The 19615-nt window shown below is 40.3% G+C and overlaps 1 protein-coding gene across 2 annotated transcripts in view; it reads right to left on the minus strand.

Annotated features, from left to right (window-relative positions):
• ATP2B4 (ATPase plasma membrane Ca2+ transporting 4) overlaps nt 1-18953 on the minus strand; it is a 168448-nt gene extending 149495 nt beyond the window's left edge. For both annotated transcript variants that reach the window (XM_083360406.1, XM_083360407.1), the window contains exon 1: nt 18424-18953. The gene's annotated coding sequence lies outside the window, so the exon portion shown is untranslated. The remainder of the gene's footprint in view (nt 1-18423) is intronic.
• Between the last annotated feature and the right edge of the window lie 662 nt (nt 18954-19615).

Raw genomic sequence — 19615 nt, forward strand, 5'->3', positions numbered from 1 at the left:
TCACTTCTCATCCAAGAAGCTTCTTCAGTTCAGAACTGAAGGAGATCAGAGAGAGAAATTTTTTTAAAAAAAAAAACACCTTGCAGATCTTTTTGCAGATCTTTTACCAAAAACCTGTATTGATCCAGATACTGTATAGTCCCCAAGATGAATGAATAAGAAAAGATTGCAAAATGTATGTGTGCTAAAAACCAATGGCTAATTAATCAACTGGTTCAGAGGAAAATGCACTAACCACAGGATTTCATCAGCCAGAGCAACTTTTTTTTGTCTTGCCCTGCAGCCATGCTTAACACTATTTCTACCGGTTGGCAAGGAAGTCCAAAGGCTGGCCTGGGAGTCACTCTGGGCTCCTAAGGATAGATAGCTTATTTTTAGATATGAGAACTGAATGAGTCAGCAAGTAACCCTCACTCTGAACACTTAAAAAGCTGATAAATATTCCCAGTTTGGGCACGGCACAGAAGAAAGCATTTTGAATCTGGGATCAGTGCCCTAATAATACGTGAAGACATGAGCAATGCAGCAGTTTGTTTGCCATAACAGAGAGAAAGAGTCATAGGATACCTTAAGAAATGATGACTTCATTATGGGAAAACAAAACAATGAATGGCCTGGTATCTAACTCACAGCAGTTGATGGCATAATAAATGTGCTAGTTTTACATTAGCAAAAATTTTAAATTTAAAAATTTATGCAGGGTACAAAAATACAACACAATATGCTTCATGTAAATTGTTGGTGCAGACTTCTCATTTTCTGAGTGGAATCCCCATTCCTCTCTGTGCATAGTACAACTATGTAATTAGCAGTCACTCGATTCCAATTGGCAAGAAATATGACTGGGCAGCAAAGGTATTTGCCTATCATTTCTGCCAGCCCTTAACTGGTAAAGGAATTGGGAATCTGATGGGGGTAGCAGATCAAGAAGCTACCAACTCTGGAATTTGGATTTTCTTAGTTTGGATTCCTGCATTTTCATTCCACCCTAGGGGCAGGGCCTCCAACCAGACCGGTGATCTTCATGTTATTAGAAACACAAAGCCTTATTATGCAGCCTCATATAAGAATCTATCTCAAACTATCTTCACTATTTTCAGTGGAAGACACTACAGCCTAAAAAGAGTCCTTCCGCTCTCTAGATTAGCAGTAACAGTAGACTACTATATAGACTCATTCTCTTCATGTATTTGAAACAACCCCGTTATTAACAAGCACGATGGTTAACATTCCTACAAAGCAGGCAGGACCAGAGAAATTGTTGACTGAACAGACCTACAGGCCTTCCTATCAGGTGAGAGGTTAATTCTGTAAACAAAGTCAGCCAAATCCTTTTGCAAAACAAGTGGGCAACAACCACCAAACTGGTTTTACTAAAGTTATTCTGCCAAAAGATAACTAACCTTAAAGTGGCTAACTATGAGAAGATGTTGAATGTCACAAGATAAAAAAGAGGCCAGGTTTCATCATTCATGAGTGCAGGGACCAACTATTAACTCATTAGTTTTAAATACATTTTGGATTTCTTTATAACTGTTTTAAATTCTAAGAAAAGAATTCTGAATACTTGTATTTCTGGGAAGATAGTATAGATTTCTACTTGGATTCTTAATGACTTTATAAAGTTTTTAAAAAGTTAAAGACAAAACAATCTCCAAGAGTTTATTAGGGCTTCCCCCCCCAAATGTTGCAATTTTAATTTCAATTTAGTTATGACAAGTCTTTAGGAATTGTAGTAGAAGGACTACACTCTCTAGAGCATTTCTTGGGAAGAAGGTTTTCATACAGAAATGCAAGCTGATGTCTCAGACATTCAAAATTCAATTCCTGTCCCCTGTAAAACAGGGGTGCAAACTGCCGGCCTGCGGGCCAGACATGTCATCCAGAAGCCGCGCCCACCCCATTGCCAGCAATGGCAAAAAGGCTCTGATACTTTGCACAATGTCACGTGATGTCGCGCGTTTGACATGTCTGCTGTAAAATATAGAAGTATATAAAATATATTCAAGAACCAATCACTTTGCCCATCAACTGTTATCAACATTGGTGTACTTTCATAGTCAAAACTTTTTCCTAATGAGTTAAGGCACAAAAGACCTCACATCAGGTTAATTAATACATATATCAACAGCAGTACATTGAGCTTCCTCCAAGTTAGATAATATACATCCCATGCACATTTTAATACCAAGGGACTAGTTCATACCAGCCTGAAATTGGAAAGCAAAGGTACATTTATACCAGTTGAAAAATCTGTCCCAATGCCTCTCTAAAAGTGCATCTTGTTTGTCGACTTTAGTTCAGTGTTTAACACAATCATTCCCCACCATCTAGCAAGCAAACTGGGCCTTTTAGGCTTAAACACCCCTTTGTGCAACCGGATTCTTGATTTTTTTACCAACAGGCCCCAATATGTGCAAGTTGGAACAAATACCTCTAATACCATTTTCTTGAGCACAGGTTCTTCTCAGGGCTGCGTCCTAAGTCCGCTGCTGTTCACCCTGTTGACCCTTGACTGTTGTGTTAGGTTTGGCACCAACCATATTGTGAAGTTTGCAGATGATACAACAGTAGTGGGCCTTATTCATGATGACAAAGAGGAAGCTTACCACAAGGAGGTTGAGAGTTTGGTGAACTGGTGTAAGCAAAACAGCCCAGTTTTAAATACCAGGAATACCAAAGAGATCATTGTCGATTTCAGAAAAGGCAGGCACAGACACACTTCTCTGTGCATTAATGATTCACCTGTGGAGATGGTTACCAGATGGCTATCAAATTCCTGGGTGTGCAGCTAACGAGTAGGCTGGTTTGGTCGCTCAACAATGAGAAACTGGTGAAGTGGGCACAGCAGCGCCTGCATTTTTTGTGTCACATGAGAAAAGCACATCTTCCTTCTCCTATCCTTACCACTTTCTACGGGGGGATGATCGAGAGCATCCTGTCACACAGCATCACAGTCTGGTTTGGAAGCATCACTGCTTTAGGAAGGCGGTGCAGGGAGTGGTGAGGATGGCCGAAAAGATTGTTGGCAGTTCCCTCCCCTCCATCCAGGACATAGCACAGAAGCGCTGCTTGAGCAGGGTCCATAAGATTATCTGGGACACTACACATCCTCTTCATGACCTGTTTTCCTTGTTACCTTCTGGGAGGAGGTGTCGTGGTATCCATAGCAGAACATCCAGATTCAGCCATAATTTCATTTCATACAGCATTAACCTTGTGAACTCTCAAGCTTCCTCCTTCCGTTATATATTCAAGATGGACAGTATTTAATATTTATTTGTTATGTATATGTAGGGGTGTGGGTCTATACATATGTGTATATAGTATGGTTAGGTATGTGTCATGTATGTGTTTCACTTTGAGAGCGGGCAACTAAATTTCATTTTTGATGTGTGCCATTGTGTAAAAAAATGACAATAAAGATTATCTTATCTAATCTTCTCTTGTTTTTAAAAGATGGGTGGAGGGAGAAGAAAAAGAATACCAATGGATCTCATGGATTAAGAATTCAAAAAGCTTCTTAGCATTTTCGATATCTGCTATCAGTCAGCCTCCTAATACTCATACTGTGAACGTCACTGCTTTCACAACCAAGTTTCACTGGCAGACTGTAAATTGGTGTGGGGAGGGGGATGAGACAACAATCATGTATCTGCACAGAAAGATGGATTGATAAGATTTGTAAAGTTAGGGTAGGCTGCCTGGCCCAGACCTGCAAGCGTAGTTGTATCTGTTCATTCTCTTTCTCATTCTTTTAATTTAAAAATTGTAGATTTAATGGTAATTTAAAAATGGTAGATTCTCAAATGTTACTTCCAGAAAGAGTCGTGATAACTGAGACTGAGAAAAAAAGTGTGGGTTTTTTAATATGATCATCACAAAATTTACAAAAAGCTTCTGTATGAGGGAAATCACACATGCACACAGGTGTACATACCAGAAAATATCTGCCTACTGATCACAGACTCCAATGACTACAGTTAAGCTATTGCAGAAGTCTTGGCATTGAATGCCTCATTCTTTTAAGACCGAAACTATGTAAGACTTTTCTTGGTATGCTCCACCCTTCTCATTTATGTACCATGCTAGATAGATTTCTCAACAAGACTGTTTAAAGTTTGCTTTTCAACTGTTAAGAATTTAGGTATCCCTGACCTATTCCCCCAGGCTGGCCTGGGGCCTCATCACTTAGGAGCAGTGCTGAGTGCAGTAAGCTTCCTTTTCACAGAAAAAAGAAAGAAAGAAAGGAGACAGATGCTTGCATTTATTTGGTATAAGCTGCCTAGAGACTTTGGATACATTGGATACAGGATGGGCAGCAAATAAATTTCATACTAAATAAATAAAATTTATTTACAAACCAGCATGTCAATACTGAACTGAATGGGGATGCTTTTAAGACTCTCACTTTAGTGATTCAATTTTTACATAGTTTTTATAGGTATTCCATATTGTATTTAAAATACATAGTTAATACTGTACAGTAATCATTTTGCTAAGTCAATTTGTAATAATAATAATAATAATAATAATAATAATAATAATAATAATAATAATAATAATAACAACAACAACAACCTTTATTGTCAAAGTACAACATGTTTGTACAACAAATTCATCTGGAAAAGGAGGACATAGATTGTGGGATATCTGTAAAATTGGATGCCAAAAGAATCAGCACAATTGCCAATCTTGCAATTGTGGAGGCAAAAAGAAAGCAAACCAGATTTAGTAGTATTTGAGGCTGAATTATTCATGCAAAATCATCCGTGTTCCATTCCATGTGCAAATTGACACACCTTTGGTTCCCCTACTGTTCTGTCAGCAGGACAGATTTGGACAACAGCAGCATCTTGCTTGCCTTTCTGGGCATGTAAAACAGGAGTCATAATATAGATGCCCACTGTCATACTAGTATGTGCCATGACATCATCATCATCATTATTCGATCAGCACACAGAGTCTTCTTTTCTTCATATTCCATATGAAAGCTAAAGCATCGTTTCTGTCTTTCAGGTTTATTTCAGAAGCAACATAAAGAAAGAGTGAGACTGGCATGTATGTGTCTTTGTACACAAAGACATATGTCTTCAAAAAAAGGTTCTAATCCTATGGAAATTTTATTATCTCTGATACTAAAGTCAATGTGTGTGTGTTTAAATATCTTTTTCTGTATCCATATCAGATTTAGTAATCTAGCTTTTTAACAGTCAATCTCTCTTCCATTTGCTATTGAGAAAGGAGAAGTAATCTTTTATTTTAGGAACTGACTAAGTTTATCATTGTTATAACAGCAGTTTATGGAAAGCAGAGGACATATGTTCCATTGCAGTATCGGGTACAATTCAGTAAGAACATTGTCCAGAAATGATGGAACCTGCCACTTAAATCACCAAGATGAGACTTCTACCCAGACAATCTATTTTTAGCTACCATCAGGAGTCCCTGTATAACTGTTAAATTTTCCTGTGCGTAAAATACTTCCTTCTGAAGAATGGAACATTTTAAGCCGATTGTCTGTATGTAACTCTGCCCTACATTTAGAACCTCTAATATGATGACATCATGTACTTTTCATCCTTCTGAAAACTTTTATCACATTTTTGGACTCCATTTCTCTGAAAATCAGGAGTACAAATACGATTGGTGAGCTGTGATCAATAGCTAGAAATACTTGAATGGAAGGCCATATTTTACTTTTGAATTGCTTCTGTGAATAAAAAAAATGGAGTTGACAAGAAATATAAGTTTATATTAATCCTGTAATAATGAAATATGTTTTGCAAGTATTTCTGCAAAGGAAGATCCAGAAACAATCCAAAGTGTCAATATGCCTCAGAGTACTGACATTTCTGGCAATGAAATACAATATTTTTCTTCTTTCAGATCTTTTATGATTTTCCAAAGAAACTACTTTGTTATTGTACAGTATTAACTTCATCCAATATTTGATACCCAGATTTCAAAAGAAGTACTGTATGGTAGAGCCAAGGATCCTTTAGGCTTTTATCTGTGGTAGATATATAACTTTGCAAATTATCTGAAGTGAATGTAATAGTAATCAGGCAGAGATGTGTTGAGGACTGAATCCCAACTCATTAAAAAGCAGATGTTAAGAGCTGTGGATATGTCTCAAACATGAGATCCGTAGTTGTGTTGAAAAGAGGGCAAGGTTGATGATTTTACTGGTTCTTCCTGAATGCTCCAGACAATTGCTGACCTGCATGGAATAGCTTAAGAAGTGGCATATGGAAAAAGCAATGACAAAAATTCCCATCTACCCACTTCCTTCTAGAGAAACTTTCCACAGGATTGCTGATTTGCTCTGCAGGAAAAACTCTTCTATTCATAAAAGCAAATCTGGTTCTAACTCTATTAAAATTAGCCACAACTATTGTTCTTTTTTCTATCCCAAACCTCCTTACTCTTGGAGTTTATACCAAGGAAGATCCACAATCCATTTAAGAGACAGCAGCACTTCAGTTCTAGAGCCAGAAGTAGTACAACAATATAAATATTACTGTAACACTCCAGGGACATATCATCCATTAGAGCCCCATCATAGCCAATCAGACAAATGGTAGACAGAAGCTGGCACATCTCAGCAGGCAGTGTCATTAGCTGGCAAACTCTGCTTTGATGCATGTAAAGGAAAAAGAGCACAAGGCTTGCAGACTAAGAGTCAAACTATGAATTATATAAGACACTCAGTACTAGATCTCTGGATGGCATTTGTGATTTTATTTTAACACAGTCACTTGAGGGTCTACAGTTGATCACGGCAGTAACCCTGGAGATTCTTCTTACATTTAAGAATGTAATGCTGCTAACAGACCCTTAGGAAAAACAGAAGGACTTACCCCCTGCACTTGCGCTGGACTGCAATCCTGGCCTCTAGGAATGCACAGTCTACCCAATGAACATAAAATACCACAGTAATTAAAGCAGACTGTTTAAAGTATTATCTCACTTCCACATAACTCAATATAAAAGCCAAAAGGATTCAAACCCTGTTGACTTTAGTAATGCTGCTTAATTAGCTAGCCAGTACTACATTCTTCTGGATGGAGTTGTACTGTATATGACCTGACTAAAAAGGAAGGCAGTATCAGCTAGTGGCCTGGAGTTATGCAAATCATGAAGTTTTACCAGTGTTGCAAAATATATCATTTGTTTATCTAAAACTGATATGCTATCAACTGCCATTTTGTGACTCTAGGAGTGTAATTTTATTGCAGACTATTGTCCAAATTAAAAGTCACATTTAGTCCTATTTTAAATGGGCAAAAAGGAATAATTAAATAAAACAACTTTAAGTTAAACTCAGAACTATATTTGGGAGAGAAATTGTCTTCCTCTCTATTAACTCCTTAAGCAACAACATCAACAACAAATCCCAAAGACAGAGCATTTGTTGAGACAACAGCATTGGGGAGGAGACTATGCAGCTCACCCAAATACATAGGCTTCAACTCCTGATATTCCCAATCACCAGGGCCATATTTTGAAAGCTAAAGCTTGCTCATCAGATTGGGAAAGACTGATCTAGTCTGCTTGTCTTTGAAATGTTTGAATATGTTACTGGATACTTGTAGTAATATATCAAGAATGACTATAACCCCATTATCAAAGTACTAAATTTGAATCAGAAAGATCAAGTTAAATATGAAAGCTTACTTAGCAAGTCATATCACTCCCAAACTCAAGTCCTAGAGAATCAAACATGCCTTTAATGCCTCCAAAAGCCAGGCATGGTCAGGACCAACCAAATTTCAGGAGGATGCTGTTCCAATTAGCCTTCCTTTCTTGTTGTTCCAAATAATTCCTGTTAATAAGAATTTGAACATGGGTATGAGATATATTGCTGAAATTTTAATTGGTGCAATGATTTGTGGCACTTTGAGTCTCAATTTGTGGCTAAGATATATGTGTGAATGTCCTTTCCTTCACTAAACAATTCTGTCTCAGTTAATATTGAGCCTTTCTAGCTTCCCAGGCTTCAATTAAATCCTAGAGACATCATGAGGGCAGGTGAAAGGGCTTCAGAATAACTCTGCCACCCACAATAAAGTAAGCTCTGAAAGAAAATTTAAAACATGTCCTCAACCACTCTGAAAATAAGATTAAAAACAAAAAGCCTCCACCATGGAGGAAAAAAACATTAATGAAATTCCAAGGCAAATTTCAGCTAGTTACTTTGAAGGACATTGAAGCTTGTTTTAAATGAAACATTTTAATAAAATGATAGCAGGGAAATATAGAGAGATATTTTGTTGGACCTATGTCCCCAGAGTAAAGGAACAATACATTTCATTGAGCACCTGGAGACAAAATTTCCTCACCTGGAAAATTAGCATTAAGCTTAAATCATTTTCTAGAGTCTAGACAGTTGTCCCTGTTATTCTGTTGCAACTAAAGCAATCAAAGCTTTGAGCCATTTTTTAAAAAAGGATATTCTCTGCTAAATTTCACAGTTGATCTTGTGCCTGAAATGGTCTCAGAATCACTATGTCAACTCAGAAACCAAGCAAATGCCTGTCTTACCTCATCTGTTTCCTGCCACATAAAGGAATTTGCCTAAGGAAAAGTTTTGGTCATGCAGAATTTAATGTTTACTCGTAGTCATAAAAATAAAAGCAACACTATACATTACAGCCCATTCTTTACTCATCAAAAAATCAGGGTGGAGAGAGTGTCCTTCCCGTCACTAAGCTGCACAAGCAGACTTCAGACAACATCCACGCTAAGGACTTTGTGCTGATTAGCCATGCTTCCCTCAGATGTATTTTAAAGAGGGTCCACAGATCATGCATTTCAATTCTCCTGTGCAGAACATCCTTTTGAGAGAGCTGGAAGAGTAGCACAAACTCCTTAAACAGGATTCCTTCACATTTTTTTGTAACGGCCCACTTTTGATGTGGGTAATGACATATTGAAGAAATACATTTATCACAGTCCAGGACACATGTGTTGTGTCAGTTAAAAAAGCCCTCCAAAGCAGAGATTTGCCAACCTCCCTCCCCTATTTTTTTTTACTGCTAGGAAAGTTCAGAGACCAATAAAGCAGGAGGCTGTCTGCTCTTCTGACAGCCTTGATATCAAGAGGGTTTGTCTCCTGCACATCCAACTTTAGAAGCCAGGGGGGATGATGATAATAATGGGAGACTGTCCTTTTTTCCCCCCATCGGATGAGCTCCCCACCAATTTAGCTACAAAGAAACAGCCTTCATTTTCCTAAATGGAGAAGGCTGTTGGAGGAAACCAGCATCTCTCTTCTGCAAATCTTTCTAATTCACTTTCTTGAAGTTCCTTATGATGATCAGTTACGGTAGTTGAAATGCTTGCTAGAATAATTAAACATTTTCCTGCTGTATAGCTGGAGGGGTAGGCGGGGCACAATAATACATAAATGAAGAGAAATTATTAGGCTTTTGACATATAAACTCCAAAGTTTTTCCCAACTTCATTTCACCATTTCTTAATTGGAAAATTCTCATCCTACATTCTCAAACTATTTTTAATGAACAAAGTGCTAAGTGCATGAAAGAGTGTTACTGTACAATGTTCTACAATGCTACCAAAAAAACCCACCATGTTATCAAGATGGAACCCCTCCCTAATTAAACACATCCGTTTTACTCTTCCAACTGAAAAAAATGAACCACTTTTACTTTTAATTTTTTTAAAAAAAATATTAGTAATGAACAATCTTACTTAGGTTAATACACACTTAAGCACTAAATAAATTACTTTTTTATTTTGTATAAATTGTACAAAAAAGGGAATTATGTTACCTTTTCAAAAAGATACTCAGAGAATGTGGACCTTCTCTTATGGTTACTGACCACAGGATCAGAATGTATTAAGATCAAAGATTATTCCAATCAAATAGAACAGGTTATACTTTGTTGACTGAAATAGCAACCATTTCAGCAACTGTCCAAATGCCCCTAAGATATATACAATGCCGACTGCACTGACAAAAAATATTAGAATACTGAGATCATACATACAAACATACCCATTTTCTATGCTACATTTTGCAAAGGATAAAATTAGTTAAACAATAGTACAGCAAGCAATAGAAATTAAAGTAATACGAGAAAGAGACATATAGGTAAAGCTGGTTTACAAACACATTACAATTCAATATTTCTATATCTAGACTTACTTGCAACTACCACATCCAAATGCTGTTTTATACACTGCCTTTTGTTCTTTAAGCTTGTCATCTCCCCTTTTCAAGATTTCATTAATTTCATCCAACTTTCTCTGGCTGCCTCTTCCTCAGATAATTCACCCTCATCCTCATACATTTTGGTGATTCAATCCCAGTTGTTCTCTCACTATAACCAAACACTTGCAACATATTTCTTTCTACTGGTTATTCATTTTTTACCTGAACTCATTAGCCATTCATTCTTGACCCTATCTCTTGTTTTACAGCACACAATTAAGAAGTCAACTTTCCCTTATTCAGCTTACTTTTGTGTTTATTTGATACATTCATCTTTTATATATTTATATATTTATATATATTTATATATTGTTAGCAATCTAAAAATTTACACAAATATGAGCTGTCACTGTTGTGACCACTGCCTGTCGATGGCCTTTGGTTAGGCTGAAACAGGAAATAAAGATTTGTCCCATGTTTGGGGCCTAGCAAGGTAATCTAAATAGTTAACAAGCATTTAACATTTATATATATATATATATATATATATATATATATATATATATATATATATATATATATATATATATATATATATATATAGGATAGAAATGCACTTTTGCTTCTTTCCACACTCATTCCTTATAAAATATCTCAAACAATCCATTACCTTTCAACCAGTATTTGCACATCTTTAAATATTTCCATCCATTTTCTATTGTCAGTAAACATTTCAAATCTTCCAAGATACTTACTCTTTTATTATTGGTATAACTTACAATGATGCACTTGATTTTCCCTGTCAAATATATATATTTGTATTTGATCCATCAATTTTTTTTAAAATTCCATTTATATCTCGCCCTTCTCCGAAGACTCAGGGCGGCTTACAAGCTTAGCAGTAGCCTTCATTCTATGTATATGCCTGCTTATTAGGGCTTTCACACACACCCCAAGCGGTATTATTACAAAGTCAGCTTAATTGCCCCCAACAATCTGGGTCCTCATTTTACCTACCTCGGAAGGATGGAAGGCTGAGTCAACCTTGAGCCTGGTGGGATGCGAACCTTTTTTTTTTAGGTCTGTATTTCTTGCTACGTCATCCATGAGACATAGAAGGTCTTGGGAATGTATAAGCATAGTGTTGCTACTTTTGTATTCAACAAGTAACTAGGGCTAAATTACAGGTTCGTTTCCTCACCCAAAAATCTACATTGTTAGTACAACACTGTAAATGAAGATCTGAACACTAGATGATGAACTGTCTTCTAATCCAATTCCCTGCTCAAGCAGGAAACCTAGACCTTTTCAGACAAATGGTTGTCCAATCTCTTATTAAACACCTCCAATGTTGGAGCATCCATAACTTCAGGAGGCAAGTTGTTCCACTGATTAATTGTTCTAGTTGTCAGGAAATTTCTCCTTAGTTCTAGGGTGGTTCTCTCCTTGATTAGCTTCTATCCATTGCTTTGGAGAATAGGTTTATCCCCTCTTTGTGGTAGCCCCTTAGATATTGGAACATTGCTATAGCTCCAGATATCGGTGATATCTGGAAAATCGTTAAATTCCCCTTCCATTCTGTTGATCTTTACCAGCATTTAGAATTATTACAAATACATACATATACAGAAAACAGTTATACAGTGAATTACACATTGCTTCGAAAAATGGGGAGGGGGAGAGACTTACATTCTGGTTAAAAGGTTTGTCTCAAATTCTGACCCAGTGCAGCTAACAGGGTAAAAAACCAATTCATTACAGTAATGTCTGATACATTTAGTAGCACCAAAATTTATTACACTGACAAAGAGAATAAATCCTCTAATGTGCCTCACAAGTCAACAACAGACTTAGTAAGCCAACATAGTAATGAGGCAGAGAGCATTTCTACAGCTCATCTTACAACTTACAGCTCATCCATGCTGTTGTAGTCCATCTGCCCAGTTCCCTGAAATACCAGGCAGGAGAAAGCGGATTCAGTTGCTTTTTGTTTGACAAAACCAAGTCAGTAATAATAATAATGATACCATCTAGTTTGTTAATCTTTGAATGATGAGAATAACCAAATCTCGGAACTGAGACAGACATTTCATTTTTTTTTTTATTCTTTGAAATTCTAGTGCTTCTCTTCAAGAATTGCTTGTCACAGATGGTTTATCTTATTGCAAAGATCACTAAAATATCACTGAATTTTATAATATAGCCCTAGGCAAGTCCTTATTTTTCATCTTATATTTCCTTACAAGAATGCTGTGAGACCAGAGAACTATTGTGAGATTTTGGAGGAAGAACTAAGTGCACATGTAAGAAAATAAATGATATTGGTGAAAATAAATGATATTTGGACTACATCAGTAGTCCAAAAGAATAGGAATATAGGCTTTTGGATGATAAAATTGGGCTAGTGATTATAAAACATACAGATAGATTACAGATGCACACATCATGCTGAATTATAATTTAATTGCAGAGGTGAGTCAAAACTTAACCTGGCTTACCCCCAAAACTGGCTGGGGTCATAAAAGAAGCTAAGGCCAATTCAAACAAACTATATTTTGGTAGCACAATGTATGAAATCAACCTGTCCTTACTTTTTAATGCAATAATACTATCCAGCTACGGTAAGGGTTAAGAAAAACAAGCAAACACCAATGGCTGTAGTATTTTTTACACTAGTTAATTAGCAGTGTAACCACTAAATCCCTCCTCATGAGAAATATACCAAATGATGCAAGACAGACAGATACCTATATTTAATCACAGCATTTGAAGTAAATGGCTAAAAAGGGGGGGGTGTCTAACACTAACTAATAGCATTTGATGTAACTTGGAAGGCTAACAGAAAGCTATTCAAAATTGCCAAGGAACAACTCATGGCTTCTTTTCATCATACCACACCATACACAGTTGATCCAGAAACCAGACCAAAATGAATGTATTCCATATGATTACATATATGATATCTTCACTGATGATTTCAATCAGATTTTACTTAAGGACAAGGAACAAATAATTTGTTCTAGAAGCTATATAATTTCCAGAGTTCTTCTAATAGAAGAACAGTCCTTCCTCCTCAAAAAAAAGTGGGCATCTGGGTATGAATTCCAAGAATTAGAAGTTCTGAGCCATTTCAGACATAGCTTTATAGAGATTTCATTAAACACAAGTGTTCAAAATTTAAAACTTTGTTGCTAGTTCAAACCTTAACATAACTCCACAATATAGCACTGTTTAATATTGAGAAACTACTTCTATATATGCTCAAAATCCTCAGATCCTAGGCATTTATAAGATTGTAACATTCTTCCCCAGACTCAAGTACGTGGATGGCTGTGGCTGATTCATGCTGGTGCCTACTGAGGTGTGATATGCTTCTTCAAACTGGCAGGTTGATACAAACTAAAAAACTGTGCTAAAAATCCCACTGAGAAGAAAATCAACATTACCACATTCTTAGATCCTGATAACTCCCAAGGCTGCCAACCTACTACTGCTTGCTGATCCAACATCCCTGGTTGGTCAATTCCTTTTTGGCCAGCCCTTACAGTACTTCCACGGTGGTTTGTTTTACCCTTTTGCAGACAGAGAACTATAACTTCTGTGCCCCAGCTCTGTCTTGTCCCAACTCAGCCAAAGACCTGCTGCAGCTATAACTTCAAGCTACCAAACTCCAGATGTATTAGCCTCAACTTCTTAAAATATAATTTATAGATCACTGAGGGCTGACCTTGAGTCTGACACAAAAGCAACTCTTTTTATTTTCAGGGTTGTTTTTAGAAAAGGAACACACAAAGACGACACTAATTTCTGCCCTTTTCCCTTTCTTGCCCCAGGAGTGGTGATAGATAGGGCTGGGCTGCACCATTTGAAGCAGCTGTTAAGAGACTGCAGCTATACCCAGAGAAGCCAAGAGACTCCCACAAATTCCCCTTCCAGCTTTTTAGAGAGAAACATTTTTGATGTTTTCTAATGATTCTGAATAAATTCAAGCGGTTAAAGTATTACACCTCTTTTCTTGCTGAACTTTATTGAAGGAATGCACAACTAAAATGCAGTAGACTCAGCTCAGCTCTATGGACACTGAACATACGGCAGAGAGAAAGGAGGGGCAACGAAAGCCAGGACTGCAGAGCAGGAAGACCCCCCAAAGCAAGTGGGAGGGCAGGAAGCAATTCCACCAACCTAGTCAACTCCCCAGCAGTGATTCACAAACAGATGGGTGCTTCCCCCAAATGAGATTTTGTTTTCCCCTCAGGGGGCTGGCAGGAAGCCAGACAAGATTATCTTGGTGCTAGTGGAGGAAGGCAGGCACTCGAGTAGCCCCATCTGCTTTCAAGCTATTTGGCAGCCCAAGTTATCAGATGTGATAGACTGCAGAGATTCTGCACAGCTACCCAAAAGAGTTCCTAGGGTCAACCTCAGGGAGGGAGGGAGGAGGAAGTAGAAAGTAATGGCATAGGGTGGAAAATATCTCCTAGAAACAACATCCCCCATCCAATGTCTAACAGTACAAAAATAAGCCTCATTAAGTTTTATAGGCTGCACTCCAGGCATAGAGGGACCATTTAACACGCAGAGAATTGTTTCTCTAGTCGCTAGTATGTCCTTGAAGCTCCCTCCTCCACCCCGTCTCCCAAATGTTGTGGGGTTGGGTTTTTTTTAGTGATGAAATCAAACCTCATCAGTTCACCATACCAGAACGCACATTTGTAACAGTTAGAAATAAAATTAAAAATTAAAAAACCCAGCTTATAAACCTTCAGTGTTTGTTACTCTTTATTACTTCAATCGACTATACTGTCCTTGAATTTTAGGCAGGCATTCCGGATTGCTTAACAGTTTACTTCTTAAATCTGATCATCATCCTAGTTAAAGAGTAGCTGAATACTGCTGTCACTGCTTTCTTCCCACCCTCGTTCTAGAAAAGAATTTGTAATTTGGACAAGGTTTATATAGAGCAGCGTTTCCCAACCTTAGGAACTTGAAGATGCGTGGACTTCAACTCCCAGAATTCCCCAGCCAGCATAGCTGGCTGGGGAATTCTGGGAGTTGAAGTCCACGCATCTTCAAGTTCCTAAGGTTGGGAAACGCTGATATAGAGGAGATACCAACGCATGTACCTTAGCAAAGTGGAGCAATGTTTTTTTTTGTTTTTAAAAAGAATGGATCAGGGCAGGGCAGGATGTGGAAGAGATAGTCCCTTCAAATTATGGAAGCTTATTAGCAGGAGAACAAGTTACACACTCACTCTTCTTCTTTACTGTTCACATTTATGAAGGCATAGCCCCAAGTTACTTCCACCATGGGCCTGCCTGCTGCAGTCCTTTTTTTTTTTTTTAGTAGACAGGCCCTTAAGATCATGAAATCTTCTCCTTCCCCCTTCCAACAGAAAAGATGTCTCTCTCTCTTTCTCTCTCTCTCTCCCAACCCCCAGACTATTTCCTGGAATAACTGCAGGGAAAGGTGCTGTTGTGCCTGGGCTCACCAAGAGAATCAAGAGCAGCATCTGGAACGGTGAGTTTGTTGGTGTCAACGGAAGTTGTTTCCCTAAACTGAATCCCTATATATGGAGAGAGGAGAGAGTAACTGGGAAAGAACTAGGTGCCATAAAACTCTATGCAATACAGCAGGGATCCTCAACCCCACCCCAGTCCATGGACTGGTACCGGGCCACGGCATGCCAGCAACCAGTCCACACAAACAAGCAAAGCCCCATCTGCAGGATGCAGGCAGCACACAAAATCACGCCCCCTCTGGTCCGCAGAAAAACCTCTCTCCACATAAGGGGTCCCTGGTGCCCCAAAGGTTGGGGACCTCTGCTTCTGCAATAGCAACTGGCTGTCCTGTACCATATCTTGTGCCCTGTGTTTTGGTAAGAAAAACTCTTACATGCCCATCTCTTGGCAAAGTCGTTTGTCTAGTTCTTCTTCTTCCATCCAAGCCCCTATCCTTTCTGAATTCCAAAACATCTTGTCCTTATTCTTGCTCCTGGTTTCCCTGGCTTCATTTTCCTTTCTTTCCATATTTTCCAGACTCTTTCTTGCTCCTATATTTTGAACCTTTCCCATCATATTCTTTTATTCTGACTTCAATGTACTAATAATGTTAATCGATGATAAGTGGATGGGATCTTCAAAGAGAAATCCAAAGAGGGAATGGGAGGTGGTTTCTAATTTGCTGTTGGCTTTTTTTTTCCTGAATTAGTTTTCTGCCAAATTTTTGAAATTCCATTTTCTAATGCAAAACTTCATAGTGAAAAAAGGGAGGAGAAATGGCTCACCAGAAAAAGCCTTCCAGCCATTTATTTTCCTGTTTTTCACACCTGCTCAAAGCCGTGGTAAATTCATTATAAATTGAAGAGGAAACTTCTTTGGGAAGAGCTGGGGATGAGGAGCCGATTAATTTAGTAATTGGCTATCGTTGGGATAATTTAGACAGGTAAACTGGATGCCTTGGCCTTCTAAGGAGTTAAATAAATCCTAGCCATTACTTCAAAATTTTGCAAACCGAAATTAGCATTTTTATCATTTTTCTTTAAAAAAACAACAAAAAAAAGACTAGACGTCCGATACCGCTCTCTTTCTTTACCACTTCGGCTCCACACGCCCGTTTTTAATAACAAATCTCCCTTGCCTGGGGCTGGCTGACCGTGGCTAGGACCCTTACGACGAAAAGGGAGGGGTCGTCTCTGCCTCCCGCCGGTTCCCTCGGAGGCGACTGATCAACGGGCATTTCTACGCTTCCTCTTTATTCCCCCCGCCGCCGCCTCCGCCTCCCCCTCTTTCTGCATCTGTCCGTCTGGCCAGCCAGTCGGTTTGTCAGCGGAGAATAGGAGACGCTGCTGGCCGCCGAAGAGGGCGGGCGAGCGGGCGGAAGGATCGCGCCCTTTCCTTTCCAATTGAACATCTACGGCAGGGGTCTTCAAACTTGGCCCTTTTATGACTTGTGGACTTCAACTCCCAGAATACCTCAGCCAGCAAAGCTGGCTGAGGAATTCCGGGAGTTGAAGTCCACAAGTCATAAAAGGGCCAAGTTTGAAGACCCCTGATCTACGGTCTTTGACACACAGACCCAGCACTGTGCTCCCCACCGTAATCCGGTTAGTGTGCTAAAGACCAGGAGACTGAACGCTGGAACTGCACGGCCCCCTCCAAGTTGGCTTTCTTTTCCTCACCGGAGCTGAACCACAACCCCCGAGGCTCAAAAGCGGAACGGGGGTCTCTCTTCCCTCGGATGAGGTGCGGTCCCCCCACAGCTCCTCCGGCGGGGCAGCTCCGCCCGTTTTTGCAACTAAGCCGCGCGGGCAGATTCCGTTTTTTTTTTTCCCTCCTTTCGCCAGCCTCGTCCCCGTTGAACGATTTTCTCCGCACACCAGCTTTGGGTGGTTTCTTTCCCCCCTCGGGAATTCTCCGTTTGCCTTTCCCCCCCTCCCCTAACCACCTTCGCCAACAGAGAAGTGTTGTAATAATATGGAGGGTGTAGACTTGTCGGGGCGACTCCGGCAAGCTCAATCTATCGGGAGCAACCGTTCTCCCGTCCAGCGGTTCTGCACAGCCAGGAGGTTTTTTTAAAAGTTTCGACACGACAGAGAGATGTGGGGGGGGGGGGAAGAGAAGGGGAAATCAACACCAGAAAACAAGCTGCTCACCCACCCCCCCGCTCTTGATTTTAATTCATGAGTAAGAGCCACCAACCATTTAATACTCTATGAAACCCCACTTAAAATCGATCGAACTTCAGACACGCACGAAAGTCCGAAGATATTTTTCAACAGTTTTTTTTTTTGCATTCCTTACCCTCGCACACGTTCTCAGTGGTTCTGTTTTACGTTTCTCTTAAACGCAGGGAATACCCTAAATTTTCCAGAGCTAATTATAGCCGCAAAACTATGCAGCCTCGTCTCTCTCGCCGCCGCCCCCCACCCACCCACCCACCCGTCCGCATGCATGTAAAACAAAATCCGGGCCGAGGATATTTTGCAGAAAACCCCTTCAAAAGCCACCTTTATAGGTTCGCCGGCAAAAAGGAGCTTCGACTCAATTCCCGTCTACTCCACCCAAATCTGCCTTTCGCTTTTCTCCCGCCCGCCCCCCCTCCCCCAAGTTTGCTTTCCACCAACAAACGCCAGAAACAGGCGTGGGTGATACATAGCGCTTGCAACACTTTGCCCTGCCCTGCTGCCTAATTTCCTCGATGGGAAAAAGCCAAAAACCCAACTCAGCCAATGAGAAAAGGCAAAATACCTGGCTTTACGGTGGGCCCGGGAGCGCGAGACGGAGCACAGACGCGAAGGGACTCTCGCTAGACAAGCAGACAATCCACCCAGCCGCAGCTTCAAGTTGGCGGCCTCGGGAAGAAGCGTGCAGCGAGCCAAATGCGAGCCCGGAGCTATACAACGGCTCTTGCCCGATCGGTGGCGACTCACGGGCAGAGACGAGTCCCACCGATTTCCCTCCAGCGCCAGCAATTCTGGCTTCCACAGTCTGGGAAACCCCCCTGGGTTTCCATAAGGGGGAGGGCGGAAGGGGAGCGGAAACCTTAAAGAGAGCCGCTCGATTTCCGATTCTTGCCGACCTCCTCCCGAAGTTTAGAACGAAGCCGCGAACTGGAGAAGGAGCGAAAAAAAAATAAAATAATGACTCGCTGGTCCTACGTAAGGCTCCTCCGGTCGGGGGGATCTTCAAACTCGGCGACGTTTACTCGAAGGAAACAAGAGGGTCACTCGGAGAGCGCCCCTCGCCGCCTTCTCTTCTTCTTTTCCCCTGTCTTTTTAAACCCAGCCCTCCGCGACTTGAGTCCCTCCTGCTCTGAGCCGTGCAAGCTTAAGAAAACGTTCGTCATGGTAACACACCACTGCCTAGTCCTGCCAGATTCACCGCCAGCCTCCAGAGAAGGAGGAGCTCCGTTAAGGTGGTTTCAAACGCAGCAGGCCCAGCCCTGGGACTGGGCGTTTTTAAGGGGGAGAGGAAAGGGCGCTTGCAGAAGAGCGACGCGGAGGCGAGAGAGAGAGAGAGAGAGAGAGAGAGAGAGAGAGAGAGAGAGAGAGAGAGAGAGAGAGAGAGAGAGACATACACACACACACAGAGAGAGAGAGAGAGAGAGAGAGAGAGGGAAAAAGAAATTCGGAGCAAAACATGCTAGTAAGGCTCCCGCCTCCTCCACCCTTCGGGTGTGAACGAAGCGGATTAAACACTGCTGCTTGGGGAGGTGGGCCCAGCGATAGAGACGTGAAGCTTTCAATACTTTTCTTTTTCTTTTTCCAACCGCGATAAATTCCTCCTCTCGGGGGTTTCTACCGGCCAGCAGATTCCTAAGATGAAAAACCCCTGCAATCAAAGGTGACTCCACCTGATGACTGCATGGGCACGTTCCTGCAGTTCTCTTAGTAACAGCAGCGGCAGCACCAAACGGTATATCTGAGACTTTGGACAGGAA

The sequence above is a fragment of the Vipera ursinii genome (assembly GCF_947247035.1).
Source record: "Vipera ursinii genome assembly, chromosome: 3".
Lineage (NCBI taxonomy): Eukaryota > Metazoa > Chordata > Lepidosauria > Squamata > Viperidae > Vipera > Vipera ursinii.